This window comes from Lemur catta, chromosome 15 (assembly GCF_020740605.2).
Source record: "Lemur catta isolate mLemCat1 chromosome 15, mLemCat1.pri, whole genome shotgun sequence".
Taxonomy (NCBI): domain Eukaryota; kingdom Metazoa; phylum Chordata; class Mammalia; order Primates; family Lemuridae; genus Lemur; species Lemur catta.
Window position 1 is genome coordinate 37,704,824 of NC_059142.1, and position 24,405 is coordinate 37,729,228.

Sequence of the window (24,405 nt, forward strand, 5' to 3'; positions counted from 1 at the left end):
TTTGGGATTTAACGAACTAAAAGGTCTTTATGAAATCTCAAATTAAAATAAATGCAGGTTTGCTAGGGCTAAAAATGTTAAGTTTCTGCATAAATTGAGGTCATTTAGAATCTGTCTAAAAATGCCTACTGTTGTTGTTTCTTACTTGAAAAAGGCAACGGAACTATTCTACTTTTTTGGAACCAAACTCATCCTTAATTCATTACTTTGAAAAAATGAGCTGTAAAAGAAAGAAACCCTTCCTTTGCCACTTATGATTTCTCATGGGGGTTTGTTGGGGCTGACTTGTTTAATCCTAGTCTTTGAATTGTAACCAGTTTCGAGTTTAGGACTGGGTTTTAGTCAAAGCAGTAGATGTGGATTAACATAAAAACAAACTTTTTTTTCTTCAATTAAAATTTTGTCAGATAACATCAAGAACATGAGGTCCCAAATTTGAAGAAGAAAAAAAAAACTCAGTCTTATTTTTCTAGGAGGGAAATTCTAAATGTTGAAAAAAAAATGTATTATCTTGCTTGGTTAAAACAAGGAGTAAAAACATCGAAAGGTCACATGGCTTTTTACGAATTCTTATTGCTGCTCATCTTTTAGAGATTTGAAAATAAGTAGGCTGATCAAGGAGAAAGTTGGGTTTAAGAAATTTAGCGCAAAATGGCCAAAAAGTAACCCCCAAACAATGAATTATACCTGGATTAGTTTTTTGTAATTTACAAACTGTATAGAATTTGCTTGTCCAGTCTTCTGAATGGAGAGAGAGAGAGAGGGAGAGTGAGTGTGTGTGTGTGTGTTAGGAAAATAATCTTTTTAATAAAGTTTACCATAAAACAATACTGATGGCTGTAATTTTCTCGCCAAAATTAAAAAGGTATTTTCATAGGGCAGGCTCTTCCTGTCTGACTGTCGTTCTCCAGGGGAGTAAGGATGGTGAGAGGAGGATCATTTCCACTGAGGCAGACGGAGAGCAATTAATGCCTTAATGGAAGTGTAATTAGCCCTAGAGGTCTCTGCTGTTGTAACCCTTCAGAACAAGAATGACAGATTAAAACCTCCATCCTTAACTCTTTCTGGTTTCCACACTGGGCTGTGAGGAACACAGTTACTAGCATGGAATGCTCATTTCCCGCACTTACCAGAATGGGTTCTAAGATGCCCCGTGAGCGCATCTCTTCTCTGGCATGCATAGTTGCAGAGGTGACACTTAAAAGGTTTTTCCCCTGTGTGCAGTTTAATGTGGCGGAGGAGGTTACCTTTCTGAGTAAAAGATGCCCCACACTGATTACACTGGAATGGGCGTTCACCTTTAAAAAGGACAAAAAAGGAGATTTCTGATCACTAGGCAAGTGGAGAAGCATATGCACAGATTAGATGCCTAGGGCCAAAGCTCATCTTGTAGAGATTTTGCTCCTAATGGGATCAGGTGGGAGCTGAGTTGCAAAGCAAGCATTAAGACTTACTTATGGAATCTTCCTGTAGGAGAGAAAAAGCACTCACCTAGCAAGGCTATTTTAAGTCTCATCTTGTCTTGAATCAGAGCAAGGAAACAAGAGTAGCTCTAGAAGTGCTTTCTAGATATAAGTTTTTCTATTACTAAGTATTCTTTCTGAGTATAATCTCCTCTGAAAAAAGAGTCACAGACTAAAGTCCTAACAAGGTAACTTCAGATATCTTTCTTTTTAAAGTCTTCTTATCAGATGTCAGATGGAATCTATTGGCTCAGTGGGACTGCTGTGTCTGTATGCATTTCTAAAGACTACCTGTTTATTGTCTGAAGATAAATTCTTTAAAATTGGGGGCCGGGCGCGGTGGCTCACACCTGTAATCCTAGCCCTCTGGGAGGCCGAGGCAGGTGGATCGCTCGAGGTCAGGAGTTCGAGACCAGCCTGAGCGAGACCCCGTCTCTACTAAAAATAGAAATAAAACTATCTGGACAACTAAAAATATATATAGAAAAAATTAGCCGGGCATGGTGGCACATGCCTGTAGTCCCAGCTACTCGGGAGGCTGAGGCAGTAGGATCGCTTAAGCCCAGGAGTTTGAGGTTGCTGTGAGCGAGGCTGATGCCACGGCACTCACTCTAGCCTGGGCAACAAAGTGACACTCTGTCTCAAAAAAAAAAATAAATAAATAAATAAAATAAAAATAAAATAAAATAAAATTGGTAATAAAAACTATACCCTTTCATCTACCAAATTTGAACCCAATGCAGTAAGGAGATCTGCTTTTATTAAAAGTGTTATGCAAAAATATATGAAAGATGGCTAAGAAATGAATCACGCAATTCAACTCCTACTTATGAACAGAAGAAAAAGTATTTGGCTGACCTAGAACACTGTGCTCTCTGCAGTCTTTTTTTATTCATAGCATTTGCAATATGTTTGCCAAACGCATGGGCAAAGCAGAGAAAAAAATCACTGAGTAAATGAAAATGCAGAAAGAAAGAGATGCATCAGAATTATAGCAAAAATCAATGGCAGTAATCAAAGGTCCCAAATTCCACCACTTCATTTCTCAGGTGGCTGCATTAGGAGAGTTTTCAGAAGAATGAAAAAAAGGAGACTATTTACCAGTATGGCTCCGCTTATGAACCATTAAGACATTGAAGCTAATGCAGGATAATCCACACACATCACAATTCATCTTTCCACTGGTTGGCCTGCCACTATCATAGGAGACAACATGTCTCTCCAACTTAATGTTTTCATATTCATTATATTCTCTTGAATAGCTGTAAGGAATTTCGGGCTCTTCTGCATTTCCCATGGGCTCTGACTTTAAAACATTCTCATCTCTTTCACTGTATTCATCTTTCACTTTCATCGAATCATCTGCAGGGAAGAAAATGCAAGAAATGGACAATGACTGTACTTGGAGCTATCAAAGCAGCTCAAAAAGCAGAGATCCACAGCTGATAATTAAATACCAAATGAAGCTAGCATGACATTGTACATCTACAAAGCAAGAAAACATCATTAGGATGATCACACATTATTTGAATTCAGAACCACACAGGAAAACACGTACTCGTACACATAAAAATAGGTGACAGATCAGGTTATCCAAAAAATTAGAGATAATAGATTTTAGCTAAGACTGTTCAAAGTGATCATGAAACAAACATTTTGAGCAACTCTTCTCCAGGACTGAGGGAGATGATAGGTTCTCATATTTAGTTCTTTTTTTTTGGTAACTATAGTTAAAAAAGCAAGATGATGTACTCTTAGGTTTCAAGAAGAAAACACTTTTAATCCTTCAAATGCATCCAATTTAAGTCACTAAGATTGAAAGTTGAATAGTGAACATGATTTTTCTGATTTTAAGCCATGCTTTGCCTCTTCACCTTCCATGTATAAGAACTGCCAAAACACATCTTATCTCTTTGTCTCTCTTGGAACTGAAAAAGCACAACAATGAATGTATAGGAAGCCGCCAGTACTAGTGAAATGTGTTGAGAAAGATAAAAGGAAAGTAATTCTTTTTTTTTTTCCAGAGACAGGGTCTTGCTCTGTCACCCAGGCAGGAGTGCAGTGGCTATTCATAGGTGCGATCATAGCTCCCTGCAGCCCCGAACTCCTGGGCTCAAGGGATCCTCCTACCTCAGCCTCCCCAGTAGCTGGGACTACAGGCTCGCACCACTGCACCTGACTAGGAAAAGTAATTATTTAATGTAATCTAAGGAGCCACTTCCATTGACATAGGTAAATGGGGCTCAACCTAAGTGGGGGGAAGGATACCTGTACCCAAGTTAGGGAGGACTAAACTCAAGACCCTAGAATTGTGGGACTGGGTAGGAGAGACTGGGCTAAGTGAGTGGCTGCCCAAGTACTGTCTTAAAAAGAGCTGTAACATAAATAAATAAAAAAAAACTTTTTTAGAAGAGCTGTAATCCTCTTAAGCTGAAGAACATAAGAAATGAAGAAGGCAAATTTATGTACTGACACTAACAAAACCTAAAAATGTACCTGATATAATAACAATAAACATTTGTAAGAGATTTTTCATATACCAAATATGCTGTCTAACTGCTTACTTTTTCAAGCATTCATCCTTAGAAATATGAAGTTGTACTTCCCCATGAGGAATCACAAATCAATGGAATTTAGGGCTGCAGGAGAATTTAGAGATCATCTAATCCAGCCCTCTTCTTTCCCAGATGAGGAAATCTGGGAGCAGAAACTTTTTCAGTGCTTTGTCCAAGGTTATGCAGCCAGTTACTTGCAGAGGTGTGACAAGAACGCTAACCTTAACTCTGAACTATCAGTCACTTGGATTCAACCTCACACACTAGACGCATAAAGTCTCCGTGGCTTCTTACCAACTCTACTCCACATCCTTCCATCAGTGGTATAGATGTTAAAACCCAAAACACTCTGAAAAAAAAAAGATATTTTAAAAAACTACATCCCTTCCAAAAAAACCATCAGTAAGTGTTGCTCCTGTTGCCACACAGGAGGAGGAAGTAGAACTGCAGCTGTGCCTGGCTTGCTACCTTCAACCCAAGTTTCAATTTTCACTTCTATCAAGGTTACCTTTCATCTACAATAACTGTGTTTGCTTAATAGAGCAAGACAGGGCTTAACCACCATCAGAAGAGCCATGGCTGCAACACTGTTCCACTGCTTCTCGCCACGGTTCATGGTTCACAAGCTTTCACTCTTTGACTAGCAGAGACACAGGGCTGTAGGATACATCCAACATATCCTGCACTTTCAAATTTGCCCATCCTAGGCACCTGGGTTATATAGGAATGGATATCTATTTCCTACTTGGAAAGAGGTTCATTTCCTTCTTTCTCTGGACAGGTCTTGCTTGCCTTCAGATGGAATTTGTTTGCTTAAGTGTTTTTTGTTTTTTCAATTTTTTTTTTTTTAAGAGAAGGATGCACCTGAGGCTTATACCCGCCTCCCTTCCTCCATCACTCCAGCTGTGGGTAACATCCCACCAAAGCTTGAGTGCTCTGCAGTTTGCATGTAGGCGTTTAAAAGAACCTCAACGGAAAATTTCAGCTACTGAAAACCAAAAACAGCAGACAGAAAGGGCCAGCAGAAAAGGATCCTTTTCATTTTGGTTAGAAAATGTGAGTGTTACTAGACTCAGGCCACTCCATGGTCACTGAACATTAAAAAAATACTGTGTAAGATAAATGTGTTGGATCTTTCTGAAAACAGAGGACATTAGAGAGCTGCTCCTTTCCTCAGAATTTTGGCTTTAGCAGGCCAGACCTGGAACTCAGTACTACACCAACCTGGCTCAAAATCAGATCTTGGCTTTATTCCTTTAGGACTTAGCCGTAGAGCAAGGAAGACAGTATTTGAGATCCAGGGCCACAGGGAAAGCAATAAGAGTCACATGGACAGGGCGTTAGGGAAGTCTTTTGGACGCACTGCAACAAAAACGTTCTTGGTATAGTTGCTGGCTTGCCTTCGGAGTCTTACTAGGTTGAGATAAACAACCTGGATGACCTCTCTGCATGGTTACCGGGCATCAGCAATTTATTGTGGTTTACCACGTGAAGGTAAACAGAGTTAGATATTAGAATAAATTAGAATCTCAGGTATGAATGGGATTTCTGAGAGATTAGCACCCAGCCTGTAAATACAGCCTACCAGAACAGCCAGGAAAGACACCAGTCTGCTCTAATGAAGAGATTTTCATTCCAGGCCTTGGAAGACACTGGAGCAGAGGAAAGGTGGGCATTCTACTGAGTACTTCTAGAAAATATTCATGAGCATGTCTAAAATCAAACTTGTCATCTTTGAACCCAAACTTGCTTCTAAATCACGACTTATTTTTATTGACAAATGGCACCTCTCTTCTTCCAGTCTCCAAGTCTTAAAACTGTGGAAGCCTTTCCCTTACAATCTCCACATTGAGTCAGTCTCCGAGATCTACCAACTCTATGTCTTCAGGCTCTCTAGATGCCAACTCTTTTCCTTTCCATTTGCAATTTAGTTTAATCTGTCATCACATCATACTTGAACTCACCCTCTCTCAACGTTCCTTTCTAGACAGATTTACGACAAAAGTAATCTATGCTTATATCCTCAAATCTGACTCAAAATTCCCTCTAATCTGGCTTCTGCCTCCATAATTCACTGACACTGTTTCCTTGAAGATCACTAATAATCTCCTGATTCTAAATCCAATACCCTTTCCTGTGCCATTGTTCTCTGTACTCCTTGACGCTACTAACCACTATCCCTGGTTCTTCCATACTCCTATTTCTTCAGTGAAACTGTACCTTCTCTCCTTACCTTTCTGTTCTTTCTAGCTCCTTTCCTCCCTCTGTGTCCTAGATACTGTCCTTGACCTTCTTTTTTCTTCCCTCTACACACCTCTCCTACGACAATTTCATCCATTCTTAAGGCTTCAACTAGCCATTTATATGATTAATCTCCAAATATTTATCTCCAGGTATAATCTCTCTCCCCTTCTTCAGTCTTCCATTTCCTAGGTATCTTCCTAGTTAATCAAAGCAGAATTCTTACAGTTATCTTTCCTTTCTCTTGTTTGTGCCCCCACATTCATTCATTGGTTCTATCTTTGTACCCAATCTCCAGTCTGTTTCTCCACTCCACCATTTTGCGTGCCCATTATCTAATCCTCAGACCCTGTTACCTTTCCCACAGTCGACTGCTGTAGCCTCCACATTGTCCTCCCTGCATCCTTTCTTTTTCCTTTCTAGCTCATCTTGTACACCACCATGAGATTGCTCTTCCTAAACTATAGCTCTGGTTATGTCATGACCAGACAAAATTCTTCAATATTTTCCACTGCCAACAAAATAAAGTCCAAACTCAGAAACAAAGAACTTAAAAGACCTTTTGAGATCTGGCCCCAACCTATCTTTGGAATGTTGATTTCGACTAATCAGATATCTTTAAACAAACAAAAGAACTTTTAAATATTCTTGGTTTTGTCCATATTATTTCCATGGCCTAAAAGGTCTTTCCCCAACATAGCTACAGGTCCAAATACTACACATCTTTTTTTTAAGGCCAAACTAATATGCTCCCTCTCCCATACTATACCTTCTCTGATCTCCCTAGCTGGAAAATAACCTGTTCCTGCCTCCTCTGCGTTACTTATAAACTCACCTTATCTCCCCTGTGGACATGTAAGCTACCCAAAGAGCAGAAGCTACATAGGCTGTGTGTGTGTGTGTGTGTGTGTGTGTGTGTGTGTGAGTGTGTGTGTGTGTATTTTAACTCAGTATTCCCTATGACACTGCTGAAACTGTATCTGTAAGACCAGAGGTTGTATGGTTTTAAAATAGAAATTTTGGGGCTCCCACCATAGATCTACTAACCTGGGTGTGGGGACTGGGAATACACATTTAAAAATATGTTCTCTAAGTAAATCTTTTGCATAATGGCATTTGAGAACCACAGCTCCAGAGTTTGACACAGTGCCCTACATAAAGCAGACATCCAATAAATTCTTGATACATGAATATATCATTGCATTAGCCTCCTAACTGGCCCACAGTGTATGCGACCTCTGTTATACTACATCCTATTGCGAGATCAACTATTCTGTAGCAATGAAACCCTTATTTAGAAAATTTCAATGATTTCATTTGCTTATAGAATAAAAGTCCAAACACCTTAGTGAGGCATTCAAGTGCTTGTCCAGAACCTGCCCCAAGCCTACCTGATCATCTCATTTCTCAATCTTCTTCAATCACCTTCATCTCTACACTAGAACTTTGCTTACTCAAAGTCAGGTCCTTGGACCAACACTTCTGCCATCCCCTAGAAGCTTTTTAGAAATGCAGATGCTCAGGCCTCAACCCTACTGAATCAGAATTTGCATTTTAACAAGATTTGCAAGGATTCTTATGCACATTAAACTTTGAGAATCACAGCAGCAATCCGACTTATCACAGTTCCCCAAGCCTCTTATCCATCCCTTCCCGTACCTTCTACCCTCCACCAGATCAATATTCTATTCAAACTTCCAGATGCAGTTTAAATGCCACTTCATCCGTGGAGTCTTCCTTGATACCCTAACTCGAAAAAAAAATCTTCTGTTTCTTTGTTCTCATACACCTATTTCATCCTGCTTTACATTTAGCATGATGTAATTAAACTCTACAGATTTGTCTTTATATATAGTTGATGTGTTCATAAAATGTTTCATGTAAAGCTAATAACACTGTCCCACTGACTTACATTATATAACACATTCAAAGATGTTTATTTTTCTCTGATTTTCAGTTGTCAGTGACTAGAAACACCTGACCTATTTAATAAAGGCAAAAAATCTTAAAGATCTGGCAACAAATACTTGAATGTACTTGAAGAATTGCCTCAAAACATCCTGAAGTCTTTTGTAAAGTGAATAAACCTTTTGAAATGTGAATGGTTCTCCATTTTGGTTTTGTAAATTCTAGTTTTCTTACAGTATGTATCAGGTTTCTTAGACACACACCTTAAAATGATACTTTAAAAACTATCAAGAATATTCATAGGCACTAGCAAAATTTTTATTTCTTAAGTCAGGTGGTGGGTGTATGGATGCTTGTTTTGTTATTTGAACTATACATGTAATTATATTTGCCTTGTTGTACATATGATCTATTTCATAGTAAAAAATGTTAAAGGCTTCCTGAGTAAAGTTTTTATGATTGAACTTGTAGAGAAAAGACCAAACCAAATCACAAATTGCTGATAAAGGTAATTGCTCTATATTCCCAGAGAGGGGAAAAGATGTCTAAACTGAATCTAATCCATAGGAAATTAGATTAAACTAAACTTCTTTCTAAAGGAGCTGCTCTGGGGTACAATTGTTCCCATCTTTGTCTATGTTCTGGAGGCCTCTTAGGAAGATGACACACACTAACACACACACCCCCCAGAGAGAATTTTGTAGGCTGAAGAGAACAAAGGTTTGGCTCACTGGGGCTGATGCACATGGTTTCATTTCCTGGGGTGATGGTTATCACATGAAAGCCTTGCACTCCAGAGTAGACATTTTTGGTTTCACCTGAGACACTGCAAAAACAATGGGTCCTGGAAAGGATCCAACATCTAAATCCTTCAGGGGCAATAGCAGTCTCAGCCAACTGTGCCTCAGTTTGTTTTTACAGGCACATAAAATGCTCGGCTGGAGAGAAGAACCTATCAAAGATGGCAAACAGAACAGGCAACTTGGGTGTCTTGGATGGCATGTTGTTACTAGGAATAAAAAGAGGGCTCTGAATTTCCACTCTGAACTATGAGATCTCAGAATCCAACTCAGAGAAGGATAAAGTTTGAAGTCATAGCCTCGGGTCTGCCAGAGAGATTGTGAAAAGGGACAAAAGATAGAGGCTGTTAGGGAAGACACAAAAGGGTGATGTTGTTTAAGTGTTTTACAAGGATCGGGGGTCATAACCATGAAATCCTCAGCACAGGCAAAAGTCAACTGGATAACAAAGAAGCTTAATCATCTTAATGTGGCATTTTAATGATGCTACTGATTTGCTATGCCAATTCAGAGATAATGAGGCCCTAATGCTACAGATGTTCAGTCAGGCTAAAAGAAAGGGGGGGTGGGCTTTTCTAGCATGCCATTTTCTAACTATCCAATTAAACAAATTGTGAAAGCATCTAAATAGTTTACCAGGTTTTGACAGCTGTTAATAGGATTTAGAAGCTTCAAGCACTAAAAGAGCAAAATGGGAGATATATGTATTGTAGGTATTTAGTCTACAGAGTTTGTTGCTATCATCCAATCTAGCACAGATGAACCAGAACAATTTTCCTTTATAAAATTAATGTCTGTACTTCTTTCCCACAATGACCTCTTTGCATTAGGAACTAGAACACTAAAATGATGGGTCATTTTCTAATTTACACTTTTGTGTATAAAACTATGAAAAAGGAAAATCTAGGATATTTTGAGAACCAAAGAATAAGGAGAAGTTTTAGTATTTGCTAACTAGTAAAATTATAAAGCTTCAATGCAAACTAAACTTTTGGTCATGACTTACAGAATCCATTATGTTTTCTTTTTTTGTCTTCTTTTAAAATTTAAAAGGATAGACATTTATTAATTTAAAAAATGACTATTTTAAAATTAGGAAAAAACTGGAATAGGTGAGTCAAACTAATAAATATAAGATATTTCTATCTCAATAGCAGTGAAATAAGAGATAACAAATTTGGATAATATTCTATTGATTTAAGTTCTCATTAAAACATACTCTCATCAGACTTTAAAATTTCCCCTTAAAGAACGAAAACTGGTAATTAGTAAATCAGGCCACTTCAAATGCAAGAGCATTAGCATGACAATATGAAAAAGTTTTAGTTGCAAAGGAACCACTCTCAATTTTACTAACAACATTAATTTTTGTCTTATTATTTGACTATCAAATAGCTCATTTATTGGTATAATAATAAAAATAATTTTGTTTAATAATTTCAGTGTAATTCTTTGCTTCCTCAGTAAAACAAGAGGATATTTACTACTTTTAGCAACAGGAGTACACTACACATCAGCAGTAGTAAGGTTCCAACGGTTCAGCCACGTTAAGGTTCAAATGCCATGAGGCCAGGTGCAATTCTTTATCTAGAATTGTGAGGACTGAAGGACATGATGTGTGAAAGTTCTTTCTAAACCGTACACCAGTCTACAAATAGATTGTTTCATTTCTGCCCATTATAACGATTAGTTTTTTCTATTGATTGTTTTAATCTATGTATTAATATTAAATACTTTTATATATTTCGGAGAAATAATGGCTATCCATCAAAAAATAATAGATTTAAAGAGGCTGAAGTTTTGAAATTTTAGATGTTGCCTAAATATTACTAAAGTATGCACCTGGTAGAAATTTCATTTATACATCCAGAAGAAAAAAACTTCCTTTTCATTTAAAATTCTCTTGCATAGAATATTCATGCTATCTTTTTTAAAAAACAGCATTCAATAAAAAATTTAAAGCATGTTAAAATATAATTTTTAGAAAAATTCAAAAATTGCCATCCAAGTACAATTCAATTGGCTAAAAACATTCTGACTGTCACAGTACCAAACTCAGGATCACAGGTAAGGGAAGGAATGAAAATGTCTTTTATATTCAGAGCATAAGTAGTTCTTGGTGTTTTTAGTATGTGTTGTGTTATATGACAGTTAACATTTTTATTTCCCATATAGATAAGGAGCATCTTCACGGCAGGGACCAGGTTTTAACAATATTTGTGTCCCCAGAACCTGTCAGAGGGCCCAGTTACTTTAGGAATTGAATGAATGAATGAATGAATGAGTGAATGAACTCCTTGGGCAGCCTGAACCAATTTAGTGACAGTAACCAGGCCCCGCAGAGAAAAAGAAGGAGTAAATCAATTAGGAAAACACACCCCTAGCTTGTCTACAACATTCTGATGCTGACATGTAGTATGTAAAGTTTCTCCTCATCATACATCAGAATAAGGCCCATGCCCCACGGTGATAACCAGTTCTCCACTTGACTTATTCACCTCCCCGTAATCTGGCTTCTCACCCTCCTGCTCCACCACTTTGCAATCGGATGCCTCTGGCCAGTCCCTGCATTTTGATTTCTTCCCTTACCTCTACTCTTTGCTGGTTCGATTCCTGCCTCATGTATTTATTTATTTCCTCTGTGTACTCCTCTTGCTCTGTCTCCTAGATGTAAGTGATCTCCAGGAGCCTGTTTCTTGGAACTTTTGCCTTTTCACTTTACTACTTTTCTGATCCATCTTTTTATTGTTTTTGACTCTCAAATCTGTATTTCTAATAGACCTCTCTGCTGAGCCCCAGACATATACTTCCAATCACTTCTTGGATTTCCTACACTTATTTCACATTCACCAAGTTGCAAACTAGTTCATTATCTCTTTCCTTTCTTCTTCCTTTCCAAATCTACTCCTCCTATAATATTCCCCATTTTTCCTTCTACATAGTGGCGGCTTGATGTCAATGTCGGTGTATTATTCTGCTTGTACCCTCAACACTTAGCACTGTGCTTGGTACAGAGCTCAGTGACTGCTCACCAAATAAACAGAAGGAAGGAAGGAAGAAAAGAAGGTAAGAAGAAAGAAAGGAAGGAGTGAACAATTATTCTGTTCTTTGCTTTGAGTACAAAATTAGGGTTGATGGTGTTTAAAAAATTACACACATTGCAATTTTGCCTAAAGCTAGCTCATTAGCCTAGAGTAGAAGGAAACAATAAATTGTATTTCTAACTTAAGGAATATCAATCAGACCCAAAGGGTATGAAGGATTTTTGGAGGAGAGGGAAATGAGTATAAGGATTAAGAATTAGAAGATTCTTGCTCTTTTTAACATTAAATTAATCAAAACAAAATGTATAAAAATAATATAAAATTTACCATCTGTAACATATTATTTAGACTTTTATCCTTCTCTGCTTCCTCCCTTCTTCCCTCTCTGGTTTTCAAATAATGGAATTAGAGTACTGAGAAATAGTGGAAGAAAACTCAGCACTGACTTCTCCTAGGTGAATTTACAACATTAAAAGCCCACAAGGGAATAAGCTCTCTTGTCATTGGAACATATTCATCCCTGAGGGTGAAGTATAACAACTGCATAACAGATGCCCAGTAACATACTTTAAGGCTGTAACCAAAGATGCATCCCAGCTCTACCAGAAACCGTGGAGAGAATATTGTCTGGTAGAATAAAACTAGAATAGAATCCAGCCAGCAAACTGGAGTACATGTCCCTTCTATTTCAAATGGCAATTTCTAATGATCACAAATAGAGAGCTTTCTACTAAGAGTATTCAAATATTAGAATGGGTACTGATAATTACAGGGAACGGACAATATAATATTTAACTCTTATTTTTTCTACTGAAAATAGACTTGAATGCCTTTTTTTTTTTTTTTTAAGTTCCTGGCAAAAGAGCACAGGCTTTGGAGTAAGATAGAACTTTGGTTGAAGGCTGCACTAACTAGCTGTGTGACCTCAGCAAGTCATTTGACTTTTGTGAATTTTCTCATTTGTGCAAAAATGATAATATCTACACCTAACAGGGTTGTTACAGTAATGAAATTAAGCATAATAATGTATGTAAAGGAATAGCATATTAGTAGCTGACACATAATATGTTCATGACCTTAAGCTAGGCAAAATTTCTTAGATATGACACCAAAAACATGATTCATAAATGAAGATATCTTACAACTTAATAATATGACAAATAATCCAACTTACAAATGCACAAAAGATTTGAATCAACATTTCTTTTTTTTTTTTTTTTTTGAGGCAGAGTCTCACTCTGTCACACTGGGTAGAGTGCAGTGGTGTCATCGTAGCTCACCGCAACCTCAAACTCCTGGGCTCAAGCAATCCTCCTGCCTCAGCTTCCCGAGTAGCTGGGACTACAGGCATGCCACAGAGCCCAGCTAATTTTTTCTATTTTTGGTAGAGATGGGGTCTCGCTCTTGCTCAGGCTGGCCTCGAACTCCTGAGCTCAAAGGATCTTCCCACCTCACCTCGGCCTCCCAGAGTGCTAGGATTATAGGCATGAGCCACTGGCCAGGCCAAAGAAATGCAAATTAAAGCCACAATGAGATACCACTTCACACCTTCTAGAATGGCTATTATCAAAAAGACACACAGTCATGAGTGTGGGCAAGGCTGTGAAAAAAAATGGAACTCTTATCCATTGCTGGTGGTTCAGCCATTTGGAAAACAGTTTGGCTGTATGGTAGGCAGCTTTCTAAAATGGCTCCCAGTGATCTCTGCCTCCTAGTATTCACACCCTTGTGTAATCTTCTCCCCTTGAGTATGGGCTAGACCTAGGTGAATTGCTTCTGATGAATAGAACATGGCAAAAATGATGGAAGGTGTCACTTCTGTGCTTAGATTACAAGACTGTGACTTCCATCTTGTTTGTAGTCTCTCTCTGTCTCTGGTGCTTCTCTGATGAAGTAAGCTGGAGAGCCCACAAGGCCAGAAACTAAATAAAGGCAGTGTCTGGCCAACCTCCAGTGAGGAAATGAGGCCCTCAGTCTAACAACCCTCAGGAAATGAATCCTAACAACCACCGCATGAGTGGGTCTGGAAGCTGATCCCTTCCCTAGTCAATCCTTTAGATGAGACCACAATCCCCCAGGTCGCTATCTTGATTGACTGCAGCCTTGGAAGAAACTCTGAAGCAGATGACCCAGATATGCTGGGCCCGTATTCTTGAGAGGACGTGTTTGTATCATTTTAAGCTGCTAAAGTTTGGGGTAATTTGTTACACGGCAATCAAGAACTAATATAGGCAGTTTCTTACAAAATTAAACATAGATTTACCACACAACCCAACAATTCCACTCCTAGGTACTACTTAAAAGCAATGAAAACGTATGTCTACATAAAGACTTGTATGTAAATGTTCACAGCAGCACCATTCATAATAGTCAAAAAACACAAACAACCTGAATATCCATCAACCATCAAATTAATAAACAAAATGTACCGTATCAATGCAATGGAGCACTATTCAGAAACAAAAAGAAACAAACTACCAATACATGTAGCAACACAGATGAACTTCAAAAACACTACGCTAAGTAAAAGAAACCAGAAACAAAAAACTACATATTGTATTATTCTATTTATGTGAAATGTCCAGAAACAGTAAACCTATAGAGACAAAAATAAGATCAGTGGTTTGCCTGAGGCTGGAGGTAAGAATGGGGATTAATTGCCAACAGGTACAAGGGGTCTTTTTAGGGTGATGGAAATGTTCTAAAATGTGGTAGTTGCACAACTTGGTAAATTTACTAAAAAAATCATTGAATTGAACACTTAAAGGTATGTAAATTATAACCACATTAAAGCTATTTAAAAAAGAAGAAATCTATGCAGGAAAGAAAAACCCCAAAACTGATAGCTAGCTATCCTGATATTGACACTGTCTCAAAAGGGGAGAGTTTGGCTACCCATTCGCCAACTACTATAAGAAGCATCTTGACAAGGGCAGTTTTTGAGCTATTACTCCCATGTGACATATGCTCATAAGACTATCTTTAACTCCTTTTGTTCCTGTGCAACTGATTTCATGCCCTTTCAACAAAGTTCACAAGAATAATTGGTTAAAAAATACAAGGTGCATCTGCTACTTGGCAGTAGAAAAGGAGGATAAAACAATCAAGTGTAAAGGAGTTGGCCTGATGGGACATCTCCCATACTGAGGTATTTAATTATCAATTTCAGACAAATACTTAACTACTGAGGTTTGCTGTCTGTCTAAATTGTGCTAAAATCCATAAGGATCCAGATTTTCTAACTGTATTACTTCTTTGTCATAGTTTGTGCTTTTATGGACCATACTATCTCACTTCTTATTCTGTTAATAATTTAGTGTGCTTTGCTAGGCTCTGATTATTAATTAGCTAATGAGCACTATCTCTGACCTACAAGGCAGCAGTATAAATGCACATGGGGACGTCCTCTGAGGGTTTACTCAGGGATGTGAGAGTTCTCTCACTAGATAAAAGAAGAAAATAAGGAATTATCTTTTCTATTCGGTCTCAGAGAGAGAACTAGTACAACTTGAAGGACTGGAATTGGAATATCAAGCTGATGGTGAGTAAGGAAGAGGTCATATAAAAATGCCAGAGATAGTTCTGGGCTCCAAGCAATGAAAAGAGATAATAATGGACCGTAAACTGTGTCCAAGTTTTGGTGGATGGGAAGTATGAGCACAAGCCTAGACTGACTTCAGAGAAGTTAATAAAGAGCCTTTCCTATTTTCTCTAGGGTGGCTATGAATTTCCTTGGAAGGTAACAAAGGACAACAAAAGCATGGCTGGGATTTCTGCTCCTGTAGACGCAGGTGCAGAAAAGCCTGGTTCTAACAAATCTTATCAATGTCTTTAATGCCACCAGACTGATGAATATAGTGAAATATTTATCATGATCCCATTTTTACTTATTCAGTTGACATAATTAACAAATCTATTAAGGGTAAGGTCACAAATTATTTTTAATAATTAAACCATGGGTCTCCATATGTTACTGTTTAGACAGCATCACCCACTGCTGAATATAGTTTTCAAGACTGTCATTCCTGCAACCTCAAATCTAGATCCAACTGCAGTCGGTTAAAGCAGATTTCAAGAATGCAGCTAAATGAGAAAACATCTGGATGTACCAGTCAAAATGAGAGAAAGGTTACATGTTAAACCCAGATAATCTTGTTTATTGGTGTTTGAAGGTTATACACCAAGGGCTGGATTACCAGGGTCCTCTTTTAGGCCTGGCTCTGACATCTTCATTCATCTGCTGTGTGGTGTGTGACACTTTAGAATCCAAAGCTTTAAAACCACTGTGTTGTCAGTCACTTCCAATGTAATTTTCCTAATTCTAAGCTTGAATACTATGTCAATCTATTGCCAGACTGCTGATTAGAAACCACGTAACAGAATCATTAGGGGTAGATGATGTCTATTCTTTTAAAAACTGTTTTCCAAATTTCTATCCAGCATTTTTCTATGCATGAAGCACTTGAAATTTTCCCCATCAAAATTAAGAAAAAGGAAAGGCCTTTGAATAAACAAGGAATAAAATTAAAAGATTGCCCTAGGATAGGTTTCAGGACAGTAACAAAGAAAGAGGGATTGTGTCTATGTCATGATTTTTCATAGTTAGTATATATTCTTTTATATACAAACAACTAAACCAAAATTGTTTATGTTGGAAGCAATTCTGCAGAACAGTACTCATGAAACTATTGTGAAAACAGCAAAGTCAAGAGCCTTAAGACCTTGTATGCTTTGGTCAGATTTTTTAAATCTTTTTTGGGTTGTGGACCTCTTTGAGAACTATATGTACTCTTTACCCAGAAAAATTTACACATGCCCTTAAACACAAAATTTCATATACTACTGAGAGATTTCTCAAACCCTGAAATCTCAGTTTGAGAATCTCTGCCTTAGGCCCTTAAATAGGCTCAGGCTTAAATTGAAGGCTCCTCTGTGCTATACTTTGTACACTTTATACAACAGTGTTGGCATTCAAACTTTTTGCTTAAGTACCTGGAAAAGAATTTTGAAAAATTATGCTTCTCCCTTATACATAGTGGACATTAAATAGATACCAAGTTGACATCTACAATCTTTCATAAGCTTAAATATTCTTAAACAAAAACATACTATTAATTTATTATAAATAATGATTATTTAAACTGTTAACATATCCTTTCAAATGTATCTATTAGAATATAAATATTAGTGATTTGATTTACTCCATCATAAATTTAGAAATGCATAGTCTATTCAAAAAAATTAGAAAATTTCTCCTTGAACTTCTATTTCCATTTGATTTTCCCCATAGAATTTTATCCTAATGTACTACTCTTAAATGCTTGTCTTCTATTGCTCAGTCCATTGTATGTATCTGCAGCAAAAACCCACATAACCAAATAAAGTTATTTTTATTACCATAAAGTACTATGTGTCAAAAATTTCTTCTGGATTGAACTATCATTACAATTATTAGCATACAACTGATTAAAACAATATAGGTATATTATAATTCTTGATCAATAATTATCAAATATAAAAAGTAAAATTTATGGCTCTGCACAGTGGCTCATGCCTGTAATCCTAGCACTTTGGGAGGCCGAAGTGGGAGGATGGCTTGACCCCAGGAGTTTGAGGCTGCAGTGAGCTGTGATCAAGCCACTGCAGTCTAGCCTGGGTGAGACAGTGAGACTCGGTCTCAAAAAATAAAAATAAATTTAAAAAATTTAAAAAATAAATAGTAAAATTTATTGGAAATGTATCTCAATGAAAAGGATGGAAGGGAAATAATTTATGAAAGTTTGATTAAAGAAATTATCTAAGTGACCCTTTGGCTTCCTGGGATGGGTGAGAGATGTTCTCTTTTCTTTTATAAAGTGGAAAAGGATCACTGTGAAAGGGGAGGTGGGAAAGAAGAAACTCAATGGCGGCAGTCTTCTAGACAGGTCATTTTCAGGAAGAGAACACGCTGAAGTTGAGGACTTGAAAATTGATTCTCTTAAAATTATCCATCCTCATGCAATCCTTGGAAAGTCTTCCTAGTGTTTGAAGAACATTGCTAAAAAGAGATCCTGTTGCCAAAATGTACTCACATACTCTTCTCCACTTTACTTAATTACCCAACAATTATTTAGTGAGCCCTTGTGAATAATGCAGGGAATAAATGGGTGAATGGAAACTTGGGTGGAAAGGCAGAAAGAAAAACGGATACATACTGAGCATTTACTATATTCCCAGAACTCTGGCATAAAAGAAGAATACAACTATAAGTGATTGTCCTTGCCATGACTTTGGGACACAATCAAGTACAATAACATCCTGCCACAACACAATACGTACAAATTTGGCTATATCAGGATTGGTGGTTGCCTCCAGTTGTCCACTCCTCCCCAGCTCCCAGACCAAAGCAAGCTGAAGTTATGATGTTATGGGAGTGAGTAGGAAGTATCTGCCTCATGATCATTTGGGACTTTTTAAGTTTAATACATGGTCAGTTGTGTCCAGTCTAAGCTTCACCATTGCTGCTTTGTGCTTTTTGTAACACTATGTACCAAAAACTACTATACTTCATTAACTTTACAGTAATGTGATTCCCATATTTTACAAAATAAAATTTCTGGATCCTATCCACTATGTTGCAGAGAGATCTCATGTACTCTTATCATCTCCAACACTGAACTTCATGCAAATTACCAAAAAAAAAAAAAAAAACCCCAAAACCCCTCTGGGCTGACAACTTACAGACACTAACTCCCTGCTGAGCCAGGACAGGAGTGTGTTCAGCTCTCAGTGGAGTCGTGTGCTGGTAAATGCTTAACAACCAGCTTGGGGTGGGGTTGGGCGGCTTATTTGTAGCATTTGTTGATTACAGTGGTAAAAGTTCTCCACCATGGCCACTTTCAAGCTACCAATGTGAAGTCAGCCCACTCACAAAATTCCTAAAAATTTAACATGCGACTATGAGCTGGCTCTGGCACACCACTGGGACTTGTCATTTTTCCCTCGGCAGGGTGCCTACATGTAGTTATCACATTGCACCAGGGGACACAATGGCTCAGGTCACCATGCCTGGTGCCAAACTTCGTCTGAGCAACAGAACTCATTTGGCAAGAGAAGCCGTCGTGAAAGTTCGCAGGCACATAAGGGTGTTTCAACGTATTCTGTTAACACAGTTGGAAGGAGGCACCGGCACTACCGCTCCACAGATAAAGAAAAGCAAAAAAAAGGGAAAAAACTCTCCAGGGGATCCAGATCCACTGACAGTGGGCAGATCTTTTTTCTGTTAACCACTACGATCGTCCATTCCTCTTCTGCAGAAGCCAAACACACATTCCTTTTAATTCTCTGTGCTACGCTGCTTGGTTAAGAAAAAAAAATCCAGAAATGTTTTTTGTTCAAAAGATTCAAGGAGTGATGTCTTGGTTTTATCACCAACAGAATTTGCCCATTTGACACAGTACAAGCTGTAAAGCTCTGCTCATGGTGAGCACTTAACAGAAATCCCCTGTGAGTGAACTTCTGCAGCAAAGCACTGCAGATTTTGTAAGATAACCCCTGCATCCCATGAGTGACAGGTCTTGATCCGGGCTTGAGAGATGTAATATTTTGATAACAAACGGCACTTCCTTTTGAAGCATATATTTGCGTGTGCTGAGCAGTACCACCGGAGCCTCAGCGAGCACCCAGGCGAGGCTGACTTGGTCTCTCCCAGCTCGCTCCAGCCACCCTCCTTCACACGTCTAAATGTGGCAGTAATTAGCATCCATAAACCGCACACGCGGCTTTTTTTTTATCTTCTTTCAGAAGCATCAAAGTAGTTTATTTCTTATAAGCACAAAAAAAGTTGTACACGTCAAAAGAGATTCAGATTATACCATGGAAAACTACTGAAGATGGGAACTACATAGCCTAAGAGGGGCAGAATTAGTTTTTCAGCAAACTTTCTAATTCAAGTTCTTATCTTTGATCTAAGCATCTACATTGTACAAAGTGTCACAACGGAGAAAAGTTGAAGCCATTCAAGAAACGATTCAATTCAACTTTTCTCATGGAATCAGGCAACACCTGTAACTCTTACAGCAGTGGTCCCCAACCTTTTTGGCACCAGGGACCAGGTTCATGGAAGACAATTTTTCCCAAACGGGGGTTGGGGGTGGGGAGGGAGTCAGAGCTCAGGCAGTGATGTGAGCGATGGGGACAGGAGCAGCTGTAAATGCAGATGAAGCTTGCTCACCCGCTGCTCACCTCTTGCTGTGCACACCCCCCACTCTTCCTAAGTTTCATGGAAGACAATTTTTCCACGGATTGGGGTGGGTTGGGAGGCAGTGGAGCTCTGCAGCCCGATTCCTAACAGGCCTTGGACTGGTTGGGGACCACAGTCTTAGAGGACAGAAGCAATTAAATACATACACTGACTGATCACCCCTGTACAATTAATTAAAAAGAAATCTATTTCACGATGGGTGTCAGGTGTATTTGATATTCAGTTGCACAGAGTCAAGAGATGATGGGTAGAGTATGCTGAATAGTGTCCCTCCAAAATTCATGTATGCCTGGAGCCTCAGAATGTGACTTTATTTGGAAATAGGGTCTTTGTAGATGTAATTAGTTAGGATGAGGTCACACTGGATTAGAGTGGGCCCTAAATCCAATGACTAGTGTCCCTATAAGAGGAGAGGAAATATAAAGATATACACAGGGAAGAGGCCATGTGACGACAGAGCCAGAGAATGGAGTGATGCTGCCACAAGCCAAGGAACACCAAGGATTGCTGGGAGCCCCCAGAAGCTAGAAAGGCAAGGAAGGACTCTTCCCTGGAGCCTTAGAGGGAGCATGGTCCTGCTGACACCTTGATTTCAGATTTCTAGCCTTCAGAACTATAAAAGAATAAATTTTAAGTCACCCAGTTTGTGGTAATTTGTTATGAAAGTTCTGGAAAACCAATGCAAAGGCTGAACAGGGGTTGTTGATGGGTATCGAGGTACACTGTGTACTTTTTGCCCCTAGAGCAGCTCTAGAACAAACAGCTGGTGTAAGAAAGAGATGGTGGCTGATAGGGGCTGCTGAAAAACGGGTGCCAATAGAGTATTAAATGCAGGGGATCTGTAGCCAAACTTATATTCCCCAATTATTCAAAGAGGAAAAATAATGCTATTGACAAATGCATGTAGAATTGCACCCACATAATGCACATGCTCATGGAGCATGGAGAATCTCTCCTTCCATTTTCTAAGTGGAAAATGGCAAAGAAGGGAATCCGATTTCAAAAGAAGAAGAAAGACTGAGACAAAAAGCTGTGAGGGTTCTACCTTAGTCACCCTACTCTTCACTCCATGTCTTTTCTACAGGGCCTTGCTGGGATGACATTTCACCATCTCCTGTCTCTTCTCTACCTGGTTAATATCCCTGGGTACACTAATGTGAAACACACCTTATCTCTAGCCTTCACATTCAGAGGCTTTTATCTTACTGTGTTCCTCTGTGATCAGTGGCCAGATAAAGCAACAGGGATATTCTTTCTCATGAGATGTTCTAATAATGCTTTAAATTCTGCTCTTCACATCACAGTATCTCGCTGACATTTTAGATCCAAGAGGAAGGTCTCCGTATCTTCTATATTCAGTAAAGTGCCTATGATACTCCTAGCACTCACTAGAGCTAAACAAAAATAAAGACTTGAGGGCCCTGGGCTATTTCCTATCGCTCAAGATCAGTCTGAAGACAGTTACATTCGGTCATTAAGAGGAGGAAAAATAACAATTGTTCAAAGGAGGTGATGACCAGGCTGGAAAAAGAACTTTGAACCTCTTCATTTCTGTGTTTTTCAATACAGTTGGATTATACCACTTCATAGGTAAGTACTGTTAGAAAGGTGTAAGTGTGGGCTACTAGGCCTCTTTTTTTTTTTAATCAAAAAGTTTATAATGTAAGGGGGCAAAAGCTTGTCATGCACAATCACAATTTTAGATAGAATATAATTAGGTGTAGGCTGGGTGCAGTGGCTCACACCTGTAATCCTAGCACTCTGGGAGGCCAAGGCAGGAAGATTGCTCGAGACCAGCCTGAGCAAGAGTGAGACACTGTCTCTACTAAAAATAGAAAAAAAATCAGCTGGGCATGGTGGCACGCACCTGTAGTCCCAGCTTCTCAGGAGGCTGAGGCAGTAAGATCACTTGAGCCCAGGAGTTGGAGGTTGCTGTGAGCTAGGCTGATGCCATGGTACTCTACTCAGGGCAACACAGCAAGACTCTGTCTCAAAAAAAAAAAAAAAAAAATATATATATATATATATATAAAATTAGGTGCTTAAGTAAGTACTAACTGAACACACTGGAATGCAAAAACTCAGTTCTATGACCACAAACTCAGTTCTATGACCACATTAGGGAAGCTGGGATACTGTCAAAACTATCCTCATGCAGGAAATAAACTTGAGCTGTGAGTTGGCGTAAACACTGCCAGTGCATTGGCCTGTCAGGTTTAAAATTTCAGGAATACAGGAGGTACCAACTAAGTGGTAACATGACATTTAATCCACATATGGGTTTTTTTGGTTTTTGTTTTTGTTTGAGACAGGGTCTAGTTCTGCCTCCCAGACTAGAGTGCAGTGGCATCATCATAGCTCACAAAACCTCAAACTCCTGGGCTCAAGCTATCCTCCTGCCTCAGCCTCCCGGGTAGCTGGGACTTCAGTCACATACCTTTTTTGTAGAGACTGGGTCTTGCTCTTGCTCAGGTTGGTCTCCAACTCCTGATCTCAAGCAATCCTCCCACCTCGGCCTCCCAAAGCGCTAGGATTACAGATATGAGCCACAGCCCCCAGCCCACATCTGATTTTATTCTTGCTGAATTAATTTACATAAATGGTAGTGGTACAGAGCTATATCAATTATATATGGCCGTGATAAACAGAGTTGTTAGTGATATATATTTTTCTAATTTTTAAAATAATAGTGTTAAAGTCCCCACTGATGCCCTTCTGAAATGTATATATGAACACTGCTCCTTTCAAGAATCAAAAGCTTTCTTAACTCATCATACATTAAATATATAAGTATATTTACTTTACATTTATATATAAATATATGCCAGAAGTAAGCAAATTATGGCCTGCAGGTCAAATCCAATCCAACAACTATTTTTTCAACTATTTTTTTTTTTTTTTGAGACAGAGTCTCGCTCTGTTGCCCGGGCTAGAGTGAGTGCCGTGGCGTCAGCCTAGCTCACAGCAACCTCAAACTCTCAGGCTTAAGCGACCCTACTGCCTCAGCCTCCCGAGTAGCTGGGACTACAGGGATGCGCCACCATGCCTGGCTAATTTATTCTATACATATTTTTTTTAGTTGGCCAGATAATTTCTTTCTATTTTTAGTAGAGACAGGGTCTTGCTCTTGCTCAGGCTGGTCTCGAACTCCTGAGCTCGAGCGATCCGCCCACCTTGGCCTCCCAGAGTGCTAGGATTACAGGCGTGAGCCACCGCGCCCGGCCCCAACAACTATTTTTGTAAATAAAGTTTTATTGGCACAAAGTCACACCCATTGATTTACATATCTTCTATGGTTGCTTTACACAGCAATGGCAGAGTTAAGAAATTGCAACAGAGATTATATGGTCCACAAAGCCTAAATTATTTAATGTCTAGCCTTTACAGGAAAAGTTTGCCAACACCTACACTAGATTTCTGGGAATATATTGTAAAAAAGTACCACAATGTCTGTGAGGTGGGAAACAAGTGGATTTATATTAAATGTTAATACTTTTTAAAAGTTTTTTCTAAATATTTTTATTTTGTTTTTCAAACAACTCTGGTTGGGTAAAGACTTTTTCCTCCCTAAAAATTAGTCTATCTTTCCACAAGAGAAAAATAAAGTGAATGTTTCTCTCAGGGCCTGATATTTTCTAAAAGCTGGAAACATAAAGATGCACATGACATTTTATTTTTTAGCATATAAATTAAACATGATTACAATTATTCTGAATTTAAAACACTCCAGACGGTCTTAGTTTCTAAAATCTTTCAAAGGACAATTTTAAAAAAATGCTTCCATTAAACTTAAATAGAATTCTCTAAAGCATGTTTGTTTTGTTTTGTTCTGTTTTTGAGATGGGTGTTCTCACTATGTTGTCTAGGCTGGTCTCGAACTCCTGGGCTCAAGCAATCCTTCCTCCTCAGACTTTTGAGCTGGGATTATAGGCATGCACCCCCTTGCCTAGCTCTAAAGCATGCTTTTTTTTGAGACAGAGTCTCACTCTGTTGCCCAGGCTAGAGTGAGTGCCGTGGCATCATCCTAGCTCACAGCAACCTCAAACTCCTGGGCTCAAGCAATCCTCCTGTCTCAGCCTCCCGAGTAGCTGGGACTACAGGCATGCGCCACCATGCCCGGCTAATTTTTTCTATATATATTTTTAGCTGTCC